Below are 12,997 nucleotides of genomic sequence, written 5' to 3' on the forward strand. Positions count from 1 at the left end.
TATACTTGCTGGAAGAGAAAGATGTGGACATAATGAGAAACTTCAAGTGCTAGCTAGTTTGAGCTCCTGTCTTTTCTTTTTTTGGCATAGATTTCTCAAGTCAGATAAGTGTTGTAATAAGAGACCCAAATGTTAAATTAAGCATCTTCAGCTCCTACACTGTAAATCCCCAGTAGCACAGTTGTCATGTAATATTTTCATCCTTTAACTAGACCTTAATTTTTAGTGATGGGAGTAGGACCATTCTTTTCCAAGAAGCTTCAAATGTGAGTGATGAATAACTTCTATAACTGCAAAACCTTTATGTTTTCATGCCAGAAAAGCCTCTGTCAGGCTAAAGCTATATCTCTTCTGTTGCTGACTTACCAAGGTTCAGATGAGAACAGTAACTTTAGGAAATATTTTCTGTTGTTCTCTACTACTAGTCATTTGGATTTATTATAGAATCATGTAGGTAGGAAGGGACCTCTGGCAGTCATTTAGCTCAAACCCCTGCTCAAAAGTCAGTCTAACTAGAGCAGGTTGCTCTGGGCTTTGCCCAGAAATTCTGGGTAACTCCAAGGATGGAGATGCCACAGTGTCTCTGAGCAACCTCTTCCAGTGTTTGACCACCCTCATGGGAAAAAAGCTTTTCTTCTTACCTAGCTGAAATTTCCCATTTTCCAACTTGTGTTTGTTTCTTCCTGTCTTACCACCGCGTGCATCCAAACAGAGTCTGGTTACAACTTCTCTACCCAACTCCCGCATGAAAATTGAACAGAGTAATGAGGTCTACCTGGTTGCTGCCTTGTCCCCAGGCTGAACAAACCTAGCTCACTTGGCCACTCCTTGTGTCATATGTCCCAGCCCCTCGATCATCTTGGCAGCCCTCTGCTGATAATCCCCATTATACCAAGGTCGGTCTTTTACTGGTGAGGCCCAAATTGGACACATCACTCCAGATGCTGTCTCACCAGTGCTAAATGGTGAGGGGAAATCACTTCCCCCAACCTGCTGGCTAACTCCTGCTAGCATAGCCTGATACTTGGTTAGCCTGCTTCACTTGCAAAGGGCACATTATTGGTGTTATTCAACACAGTGTCCACCAGGAACCCCAGATCCTTTTCTGCAGAGCTATGTCCTAGCCACTCGGTGCCCAGCCTGTCTTGTGTGTTCTTGCTTCACCTCAGGTGCAAGTTTTTTCTTTTACTTAGAATCATAGAATGATTTGGGTTGGAAGGGACTTTAAAGATCATCTAGTTCCAACCCCTTGCTATGGGCAGGGATACCTTCCACTAGAGCAGGCTGCTCAAAGCTCCATCCAGCCTGGCCTTGAACACTTCCAGGGAGAGGGCATCCACAACTTCTCTGGGCAACCTGTTCCAGTGTGTCACCTGTTCAGTGTCTCACCACCCTCACAGTAAACCACTTGCCATGGTTGATTTTCATGAGGTTCCTATCAACACAGTTCTCTTGCTTCTTGAGGTTGCTCTGAATAGAAGCACTGTTCTCTGGAGCATTGATCTCTTTCTCCAGTTTGGGGTTGTCCATGAACCTGCTGAGACCAGACTCTGTCCCATCATCCAGATCATTAATACGGACCTTTAAACAGCATTGGCATCACTGTCAGCTCTTGAGTGACACCGGAAGTAATCAGCCACCAGCTGAATTTGGTACCGCTGCTTACCCCCACTTGCAGCCCAATAGGCCATCTTGCTGTATTGTCCTGTCACCTAGTCTGTGTCTCACCAGTGGGGCTCAAATGACACTATGGGAGAGCGTGCCGAAGTCCTTGCTGAGGTCAGTGCAAACAGTATCCACTGCTCCAGACAAATTTGCTCAATCACCTTCCCAGGGGTGGAGGTGAGACTGACTAGCCTATAGCTCCTTGAATCCTTCTTCTTGAAGGTAAGCATGAGGTTTGCTTTTTACTTATGGACAATGGGGAGGAAAAATTACAATGGAGAAGGTGTTGCAACATGCTGATGTAGATATTTTGACTACTCCCTGTTCCTCAATTTAAGAATTCTTTGAATAGGACCAGAAGCTATAATTATTAAATAAAGGAAGGATAGATGCAATAATTTTTCACTGTGAGCATTACTTTAGTTTGTCAAAAGGAACAACTTCTTACCAGCAATAACTTTTTTTAATGTGTTATATGTCTGTGACATCCAATGTAAAGCTGGCCTCAAGCATGTGTTGTAAATATGTTCCTTTGTGTGTTCCTTTTAAGACTGGGATGGTATGCTTCTCTGGTGCCAGGGAGGATCCACTTTTTCTTATTAAGCTGAGCTTAGTAGATAAAATAGAACTTGAATAGCAACTCAGTAAATAAGAGGTGGTCACATATTTGTCGTCTTTGTTGTTGTTAATACTTGGACTCCTAGTGTTCTGTAAAATTTATACAGTTTCAGGGTATGTTGAGTCAAGCATTTCTATTCAAATTATTTTTATCCAGAAAGCTAACACTTTTATAGTTTTCCATATTCACATTGCAGACAGTGTTCTTCAGAGCTCTTTAACTTCCATCTACAGTGATAACTTTCTTTATTAAACTGTTCACAGTTAAATTATAGTGTAAAACCTTAATTGTCATGTGTTAACATGAAATAATTTCCCAGAGTTTACAATGAAAGAACATAACTGTTTTGCCTTTCTCTTTCCTATTCCGAAGTTGAGTTATTGGATTGAACTTTCAATATAGGTAAGATTCTTTTGTGCAAGGTTCAAAATTTCTGTATAAAATCTTCTATGGGCAAATACAGAATCCACAAAAGAGGAACAAATATACAGGCAAAGAACTGGTGTTTATACCTTTACATTTCTTTTAAGTGGTCTATAAATGCTTAAAAACACTAAGTAGAAAAAATTCAGAAGTTGAGATCTTCAAAACTCTTTTTAATACTTATTAAGCTATTGGGGAGAAACCTCAAATAATTAGTTTGTGTGTGTATATGTATTTTTTACTACTTAACATTTTTTTTGTGAAGTAAAGGTTTAAAGTCCCCGTTTAAAGACTTGTGTCACAAACTTCAGCTCAACTGTGTTAAAGTGGTCATGCCTTTTTTGACAAGCTTTTAAAACCTGAAAATGCCCGTTGAAATGGTTTCTTCCAAATAGAGAATTTAGCTGCCTAAATGAATAGAGTAACTGAAAACAGCTTTTCCTAAAAAGCGCAGGTCCTCTGTAACACTTTACCTTCTTCAGCAAAATCTTCGTTTTGATCTCCAGTCTCCTGCATCCTTTGTCCAAAGCTGGTGGGTCAACGAGCATGTAAATGTACATTGGGTTTTGCAGCACTGCCTCTGATTTCTGCAGATTATTTCGTATTAGTGTATATCTCTCTTCCTTTTGATTAAGTTGTCAGATATCTGACAGTGGGATAAAGAATCCCATTGTGATGTGGGTCAGTAGCAGGCATCTAAATGGCTGCTGGGCATTGCTATAGAGTAATAGTAAAACTGATGGACTGCATCTGACAAACAGATTGACTGGGAAGCTTAAGTGCGGCCACACAGAACTGCAGCTTTGATTAGGAGAGCAGTGGGAATGGTAGATGTTTATCATTCTTGTTTCATGCTCTGCTACTTGTATTTCAGCCCATTATCAGGTAGTTCCAAAGAAAATATTAAAAATAAAACCAAACAAAATATAAAAATCAAGTGAATGAGGAAGTATTCATAGCAAGAAGGTCATTGTAGTTGCACTGATATTTTAAACAAAATTACAAGCTGTGTGTCATTTCAGGAGCTAAATTTGGTACTATATGACTAGAGGACTTTAACTTTGTGCCATATGTATAGATAACAGAAGAGCTTAAAAGGATATGTGGAAAAAGGAAAGTTTTTTTTCTCTTCCACGATCATGTCTTCTGGGTTTTTTTCTGTAAAGATGCCTCCTATTTCTTGTATTATCCAAGTTACATCGTACACTTTTGATTTACCTTCTTGTCAGCCTGATGTTGCCTGTTCTCCCACATTGCTGTCCTTCCTATCTTGCTAGCTCTTTTGCTTTTGTTTTATGTGTTTTTCTTGTGATACTCACATTCCCTTTGCATTGTACCTGCTTGCTTTGTTTACAGAATGAGCTGGTTGGAGTAGTGCTCATCTCTGCTCGGCTTGTTTGGCGAGCTGCAGGCTTGATTTGTTCAGCTCTGAGCTTGTCTGCCCTGCTGAGGTTCAAAGGGGCTTTTGGATTTTTAGCTGTTTGGCCTTGCAAGGGCTAACAGAATTGACTACTTTAAACTGTCCTAAATTCTTTGTTTTATTGTTCCCGCTCTTCCTAGCAGTACACAAAAACTGATAAGGAAAAATAACTGTTCGTTCCCCCTACCTGAAAAGACAGGACAGAAAAGATGCATTTCTGTGTAACTCCTCTGTGTTTCTGTCTGCTCCCTTAAGCTGCTGCTCAGAGGGCTTTTGTAATTGTTTCCCTTTGATTTGTATTCAGTTTCTCCTAGGATAAAGTATTAAACAATTGCAAGTTGTCTCTATAGCACATGCCTCAGCCTTCTGCTTTTATAATGTCTTGGAGAAGAAGGTATTTAAGATTAGTGTTGACAGAGTTGGCAGAAAAATTTTGTGCTTTACCATCAGCAGTACTGAAACCCAGCTCTGCAGGGTGAGCCACGAGTTTCATCTTGAGGCAGGGAGGAGGGGAGTCCTTCCCAGCAGGGGAAGGAAGGTACGTAAGTCCTGGCTTTGTCCCCTGCCACAGAGGGAAAGAAGGAAGATTGCTAATGCTTCTGTAACTTGGGTAAAAAAAGGTGATGGTTTGATGGGACTAGAAAGGTATGAAGTAAAGAGGAGAACTTAGGTACAAGTAGGGGTGGAGATACCCCTGGGGTACACAAAGGGAAAAGTGATTTCATGATAGAAGCAATAAGCAAGGAGATCTAAATAGAACATCTGTTTGCATCAAAACAGAGGAATGCACATAGCTCTATCAAGTCAATTTTCAGCAGGTGGTTTGGCTCTGCAGTGGCTTGTTCAAACTTAGTAGTCAAATTTTAATTTCTCTTACATTTTTGAGTGCCAATTTTAAGCAGTTAGCTTATGCTTTCTTGTTATCTTTTAATAGATATTTGTTTGCTTTCTGCTTCTTGAATTCACATCTAGTATCTGAATTCTAATTTTTTTTCTCTGCAGTCATGGGTTAGAAATTAAGAGAAACAGCAGCTCATGAAAAATGATAAATGTCTAATTCCAGGACCTGGAGCCCCATGAACAGTGTGGTGTATAAATGCACAGAAGCTGACTTTATTACGTGGTTGTTCTCCTCCCCTTCTTTCTCTTTGGAGACCTTTCATTCTCTTCTGGCCTCTTAGTTGTATTGCTCCCTGATCAGCCTAGTGGCTGCAGCAATGATTGATGTGGAGACTAAATTGCTAGACACAGTTAGTGAGTATTTCATGGAGCAGTTAGTCCACAAACCTGAAGATGGAGAAGCAGTTTTTTATGTGGTTCTGACCATTGTGTGCAGGATCTGGTTCAAAGTGTTACTGTCAAGCAGTTGTTCTATAAAATGTATTTAAATCTCTTACAGGATCAAACACTTCTACCTCTGAGAATCCCCTGCTTTGGGGGCTTTGTTTTTTAGAGAAACCTACTTAAAATGAAAAAGCATACTGAAGACAATTTATAAAAGTAAAATCCTTGTAAGAGGCACGGGAACTACTTGAAGATGCCATGTGGGGGTCTTGGAGAAAATGCATACACTCATTGAAGATAAGCAAAAAGAAACTGGTGTGGCATAGCTAAATAGCAGGGTAAGAGAAGTAGTTACACAAAGCAGTTTTCACCATTTTTTTTTTTTAAAGATCAAGTTTGTCTGCAAGAGCAAAATACCAAGGTTCATAAATTCTGGCAGGATAAGGTAAAAATGCAGTACAGCTATGAAAGATGTTTGAGGAACAATTTGCAGAAGGTATAAAATTAATATTCTTGAAACACGCTGGGAATGAAAAGCCCATTAGAGAGTGTGTAGGGCTATTAGATCATCTCTCCTTCTATCTTCTGATTGGAAATAAAGCTTTATCAAAAAAAGAAGCTATTGTTTTACCTCTTGCATCTGTGTTCATCTTTGAGCTTTGAAGAAGTTCTGATCTGGAACCTTTCAGTATGGAGGATGTATCAAAGGATCTCTCTTCAAATTGAAGTGTTGGTAGAAGCAATTATGGAATAAGTTTCGTGTAAAAAAAAAAAAAAAAAAAAGGGGGGGGGGGGGGGGGGGGGGGGAGAGAGGCATAAACCAGATAGTATTTAAAGGTGCCAGTTGCCAGAACCAGATGGTATTTAAAGGAGCTCAAGAATTAAACAACCAAACTACTAAATGTGGATATGACCTCCTGCTTAAAACTTGGTATTTGGAAAACTTGAAAGTAATTTTTAAAAAGACCTCTACTACTTACCAGTAAGCTTAACATCTGCAATGGGAAAACTAGGAGAAACTATTACAGGGAATAGAATTAGTGGGTAGTTAACTAATACAACGCAGTGGGAGGTCCATGTGGCTTTTGCAGTAGGAAATCATGCCTGAATAATCTTGTAGGATTCCGAAAAGGAGTCAAAAAACATGTTCACAAGGAAAATCTGGTGGTGATAGTCTGCTTGGGTTGCCAAGGGCATTCAACAAGGCTTTCTGTCAAAAGCTCTATGGGAACCTAAGCTGCTATCAAATGAGAAGAAAGGTCATGTCATGGGTGGAGAAATATTCTTCCTCTGTTTTATTTTTAATATGTTCATTTTTTACTTTCTAAAATGCTGACAAATAAAGGTAAAGAGATATCGTCTGGAAAGAAGATGAGTACTGAGATAATGATACTATGAATTGTGAAGAAAAAGCTGACTGTGAGGACTTGCACAAGACTTTTTTAGGTAAGTGTGTGCTAAAATGACAGTTGGCTTTCTTTGTTGGTAAATGTGTAGTGATGCATACAAACCATCCTAGCTTTACTTATACAGTATGGGCTCTGAGATGACATACTCCAAGAAGCGCAACAATGAGGACTCAAGAAGCTACAGGCTGGTTGGTTTCACCTCCATCCCTGGGAAAGGTTATTGAGCAGATTTCCCTGGAAGCCATTTCCAGCTGCGTGTAGACCCAGAAGGGGGCTGGGAACAGCCAGCACAAAGCTGCAAGGGGCAAACTGTGCCTTACCAACCCAATTGCCTTCCATGATGAGAGGACTGGCCGTGCAGACAACGAAAGAGCAGTGGATGTTTTTGCGTTCACCTTAGAAAGGACTTTGCCACGCTCTCCCACAGCGTTATGTGAGGTACACTGGTGAGACATGGACTAGGTGATGGGGTGCTATGGTGAGCTGCCTATTGGGCTGCAAGTGGGGGTAAGCAGCGGTACCAAATTCAGCTGGTGGCTGATTACTTGTGGTGTCACTCAAGAACTGGCACTGGGGCCAATGCTGTTTAAAGGTCTGTATTAATGACCTGGATGATGGGGTGGAGTCTGGTCTCAGCAGGTTCATGAGCGATCCAAAACTGGGGATAAGAGTCAATTTCCAAGTGGGAGTTGTGTAGAGAAGTTGTAACCAGACTCTTTTTGGATGCACACGGTGGTAAGACAGGAAGAAGTGAACACAAGTTGGAAAATGGGAAATTTCAGCTAGGTGAGAAGAAAAGCTTTTTTCCCATGAGGGCGGTCAAACACTGGAAGAGGTTGCTCAGAGACACTGTGGCATCTCCATCCTTGGAGTTACCCAGAATTTCTGGGCAAAGCCCAGAGCAACCTGCTCTAGTTAGACTGACTTTTGAGCAGGGGTTTGAGCTAAATGACTGCCAGAGGTCTCTCCTAACATTAATTACTTTACTAATCTGATGCTTAATGTTCAGGGAAAGGCAGGAATGGTGCTTTGACTGGCTAGGATAAAGACCACTGGGTGCTGAAGGAGTTAGAATTGTTTTATGTAAACTGTAGGTCACATGGAGCAGGTAACCAAGAAGTGTCAGATAAATGGGGAGGTATCAGGTTCAAAGTAAGAGGAGATGAGCCTTCCTACTGCGGATGCTAAAAGTTAATCTGGGTTCAAATAACAATAGTACATCTATAAAGAAGTCTGTCAACAGCCTTTAAATACACCATTTTGGGATGTCCCCAAGCTACAAATTTTTGAAAGGTGGACGAGTACTTAGGGTAAACTAGATGTTGTCCTTATTGGTTAATTTTCCTATTAATCAGCACTTGCTTGTCAGAAGGAAGGGTACCGGGCCTTTGGTCTGGGCCAGTATGCCTGTTAGAGATTTGCCAATTCCAGTTGCTCAATGGAGGCAAAGCTGCTACAGCTCCATGTCCCAAGGTCCAACCAATAGCGAGGCTGAGCATGTATTCCCAGTAGGCACCTGCACAAATACAGGTATATAATATATGCATGGCCAGTCACGGAATGCAGTGCAGATAGACAATGCAGCACTCATGCAAACATAAACAGTACCAATGACCCTATCCCGTTCCTCTCTCTGGTTGTTCACAATAAAATCCACAGTGGGAAATGTATATACACAACATGGATCCCTCCAGTAGCTGGCCTTAGACACTGTCTCTCCAGGAGCTGGCCCCTGGATCCCCAGTCTCCCCAGCTGATGGTACCTGGGTGTGTGAGCCCCTGAGGCCTATAGCCGTGTGCCAGTTGTTGGTACAGACCCCCTTGCATACACCAGCACAGACACACACCTCTAAGTTGACCCCCAGACCTTATAGTCTCTCCAGTAGTTAGCCTAGACCTCCTGGCCCCTCTGGTAGCCAACTCCTCCAGTTGTCTCAGACACACACATACATACAAATGTGTCTCTTAGTTGACCACCAGGCCCTACGGTCTCTCTAGCTGTTGGTCTAGCTGGACCTCCTGGTCCCTTTAGTAGCAACTCCTTCGGTTGTCTTGCTCAGAGAAACACCCTAGACTTACAGCTGCTTTGATACCTGGCTCCCCAGGTACTTAACCTACTCATGGGCTAGTTTGTCTTGATACTCGCTAGTGATTGCACACTGATATACGTATTCTTGCTCACTCCAGTTGCTGGCACCACAGACACGTGGGCCCTATGACCCGTGGTATTGCTCTAGTCCCTGAATGAAGATTGATTCTTCCCTTATCTGAGATACAAGCTGGTTAGTAGTGCATGTGAAAATGCTTTTGAGTACAGTGTCGCTTTTCAGTGGTCTGTCTCTTCAAATTCAAAGGCTGCAGATGATAAAACCAGTAACCATATCTATCTTTGCATAATCTTTTCTGATCTCAGACCTTTTGCTGGTCACAATCTTGGGGAAAGATTCCAAATGAAGAAGTAAAAATTTATCTTTAGATCTTATGATATACATTTTTTGCATCAGTAGCTCACTTTAAACTTAAGTCTTCTAGAGCTGAAATGCTGCTGTGAGGAGGATAATCTCTTCAATGAGAAGTTCAGCAGCAGTATCTTTTTATTGAAAAACTATTAGAGTGGGCCTAGCCTTTTTCTGTTTGATTCAGAACAGATTAATGGCCTACGTACTTTTCCAACAATATAATGCTCTCAATTACTGTTGATGCTTATGTGACTGTGTTGCAAAGATGTAACTGTAAGTTGTGTAGAAGTTCATGCTGTAAACTAACTAGCTTTATGTACTGCTCGTGCAGCGATGGTGGCAAGCCAGGGGTCTCAATGGAGCCTTGCAGTGTGGTGTTTATGCTGGCTGTAAATTAAAGTTTCTTCTCTGAGCTGAGTGTTGTTTGTCCTGCTGCTGTACCTTTAACTCTTTTCTCACGTTGTTGTTGTTGGGTTTTCTTTTGTATTGTTGGTGATGTGGCTTTAGTTTAATTAAGCGTCTGTATTGTACACTGAAACCAGGATGTTAGACTTGATAGTCCAAAACTCGAGTGAAATTCAGTCTTACAAAGTTGAACCCTAGGATGACAAATTAGCAATTCACACAGTGGTTCCTTTCAAAAAAACCCCAAACCCCACCCATTCATATAAAGGAGATGATTTTGACTACTGGTTGATTTGTTTATTTACTTATTTATTCCTTGTGATTTGGAAGAGTGGGTGAGGTGTCAAAAAAGGTCACAAATTTAGTTGTGAGAAGATGAGCATCAGAAATGCCTGGGTTAGAAGATGATGGGGAAAAAAAACCAGTTAAGGATAATGGCATGGGTAGAATTATGGAAAACTTTTCAAGACAAGTATTCTGAATTTGATACAGGAGTTAAACGACTTGGAAGGCATAGAGATGGTAGAGTGTGGTCAGTATATCTGAAGTTCATTTTATGAACATGCTTGAGATGAAGTTTAGGGAATGGCTGAGAAAGTTGTGTGACTAGTGGGTGAATGAATAATGGATTTTTAATATATACTGAGGTTTTTTCTCAGTTGGGATGAAAGTAAAAGGAGGTTTTCTAGGCACCACGAATGAGGAAGCTTACTTCTTGGCTGCAGCAATTCTGCTATGTCAATAGCAAGTTCCCTACCCTGTGGCACTTTGATTGATGCGAGGGAAGGGATACAAATGTAGAATTTAACTGGTATAATATAATTCATTTTCTCATAGGGAATGGGTCCAACGTTGATGTGCTACACTGAAGGAAGTTGTGTGCTTCTTCCCTGCAAGAACTTTCAAATGCCTCTCAAGTATAGGATGATGACATCGCTAGCTATGTGATAGTGATTCGTTACTCGCTAGCTCATTGCAAGTATGCTCTAGGCATCTTGTGTGGCCAGAGCAGGAAGTAAACAGGCAGAGGAGGTTCTTAAAGTTGACAAACTCCTGGCTTTGCTTAAATGCCAAATGTCTAGAATGCCCTTGTTTTAGGAGGGTGTGAGGGGAGGACTGGTAGAGAAAGAGAAAAGACATGGGCTGCACTGCATTGTAAACATAAGTGGATTGCTGGGGTGGAATCAGAGCAGATGAAGGTAAGGCTGTGGGTGTTGCTGAGAGACTGGGGCCTTTCAGAACTGAAACTGAGTGGGGAGGAGGAGCAGAAGGATACGTGTGGCTTGGCAGTGAAGTGGAACAGAGACTGCTGGAGGCTTTAAGACGAGTTTTGAAAACTGGCTACAACTTTATATATTTATTTTAACAGGCAATTCAGTCCAAATTGAACTGCCATCCATAGAACACAGAGGTAGGGTAGAAGCCTATTGCTCTTTCCAGCTTTTAAAACTCACAATAGGTGAGCCTAATGTATTTTTCCTGTCTTTAAAAATAACTCAAATCCTTGAACTCTTAGCAGTTGCCTGTCCAAAACTTGTACATTAAGAGAGTCCTTTTAGGACAGTTCTCATTTTGAGAATCATTGATAGAGAAACAGTTTATAAATAACAGCAGTGAAATCCTTGTAACTTTTCAGAATAAACGCAAACTCTTGAGGAAATGAGACAAGAAGTTTCTGCACGCCCTAACTCTTTCATGCCTTAACAGAATAAATGCAAACTCTTGAGGAAATGAGACAAGAAGCTTCTGCACGCCCTAACTCTTTCATGCCTTATGGGTACTTGGTTTGTCACATCAGTTTCAAGTTTCTTAGCCGTAGTTGCCCATATAGCACTCAAACTCAGACTTACAGACACTTGCCCTGCAATAGTTGGATTGTAAATCCATTGAATTAAAATAATCAAAATCACGGAATACAATAAACTGTGTGTGAAATTTCTGTGAGCTGCATGTATATGACCTTTTAATCCTTTCCATAATGAAAAGGCATTTTTTGGCTTGATGAGATGTCGGTATGAAAAGTACTTGCACATAAAAAGATGTGCTTAGATACATCTGCTATGGTAAATCCCATTCAGCTGAAGTTCTGAATCTGCAAATTTTGACAGCTTTTTATTCAGTGGTACAGCTGTTAGCATAGGTACATGCGGTAGCGATGCTTAGAAATATTACCTGTGAGTTCTTAAATACGTATAAAGCAAAAAAATCTTTTACCTTCATTTGGCACTTTTAAGATAAGCTAGTCTGGCTCTTGAAACTGTAATTTTAAGTCTCCAACTACAAGGTTTTTTAAAAGATGATGTTTTTTGTTTGTTTTTTTTCCAGAAATGCAGTGCGATCTCTTCGGACTCTGACTCAGACAGCACATTTAGGTGGAATTACTTCTTCTATGCATCCCCATGTCCATTTTTATATCGAGCATGCCAAAAGAGACTAAACTTTTCAATCCCTGAAACTAAAGACTATTAGAACACAATGAATCTGACCAGGATAAAAATATGAAAACCTCAGGGTGAGGGAAAGTTAATTATAAGACTGGAAAACAAATTACTGCTTGCTTCACATGTCATTCAAGTGTGTTGGCTTTTCCTTAGTCCTTCTTTCAAACCCTGCTCATTCTTCCCTCTCCCAGTGATTGCTCAACTTGAGACAATCTGCATTTTCCATCTTGAGATTTTTCCTCAGAGTCCCTGAGCAAATCTCCTTGTTCAGTCACCTTTTTGAGGCTTGACTGTGGTTCTGCTTTCTGAAGCTGTCAAAAACAGTCAGTCTTAGCTGCCCTGTAGCTTCCCTACTTGCTGGCTGTCCCTCTCTGTCACTTGTGTGCTGCTTTTCTGTGTTTTTAATGGCTAGGAGTGCTCAGTGTTGAGGGAAGAAGTCTCCTTTCTTCCCTAGTCTCCTTTCTTCTCCACCAACTTATTCCCTAAAACTGCTCTTTTAGTCCTTCTTTATCACATGACATTTTACAGAACACCATAAAACTCCTTTCAATTCATAAAATGTCATGTGATAAAGAAGGACTAAAAGAGCAGTTTTAGGGAATAAGTTGGTGGAGAAGAAAGGAGACTAGGGAAGAAAGGAGACTTCTTCCCTCAACACTGAGCACTCCTAGCCATTAAAAACACAGAAAAGCAGCACACAAGTGACAGAGAGGGACAGCCAGCAAGTAGGGAAGCTACAGGGCAGCTAAGACTGACTGTTTTTGACAGCTTCAGAAAGCAGAACCACAGTCAAGCCTCAAAAAGGTGACTGAACAAGGAGATACCAAATTCTGTAAAGCATGAACGTGAGTTCGTATCTTCTTAGTGTAACA

At 40.9% G+C, this 12,997-nt stretch overlaps 1 long non-coding RNA gene across 1 annotated transcript; it reads left to right on the forward strand.

The window, feature by feature from the left end:
• The first annotated feature begins 5,531 nt into the window (after nucleotides 1–5,531).
• On the forward strand, nucleotides 5,532–12,641 carry LOC103896049. Its single transcript, XR_657381.1, has 4 exons — nucleotides 5,532–5,749; nucleotides 6,757–6,857; nucleotides 9,008–9,102; nucleotides 12,010–12,641. It is a non-coding gene; the product is annotated as an uncharacterized LOC103896049 (long non-coding RNA).
• Nucleotides 12,642–12,997: the final 356 nt, after the last annotated feature.

The sequence above is a fragment of the Aptenodytes forsteri genome, unplaced genomic scaffold (genome assembly GCF_000699145.1).
Source record: "Aptenodytes forsteri isolate BGI_AS27 unplaced genomic scaffold, ASM69914v1 Scaffold161, whole genome shotgun sequence".
NCBI lineage: Eukaryota > Metazoa > Chordata > Aves > Sphenisciformes > Spheniscidae > Aptenodytes > Aptenodytes forsteri.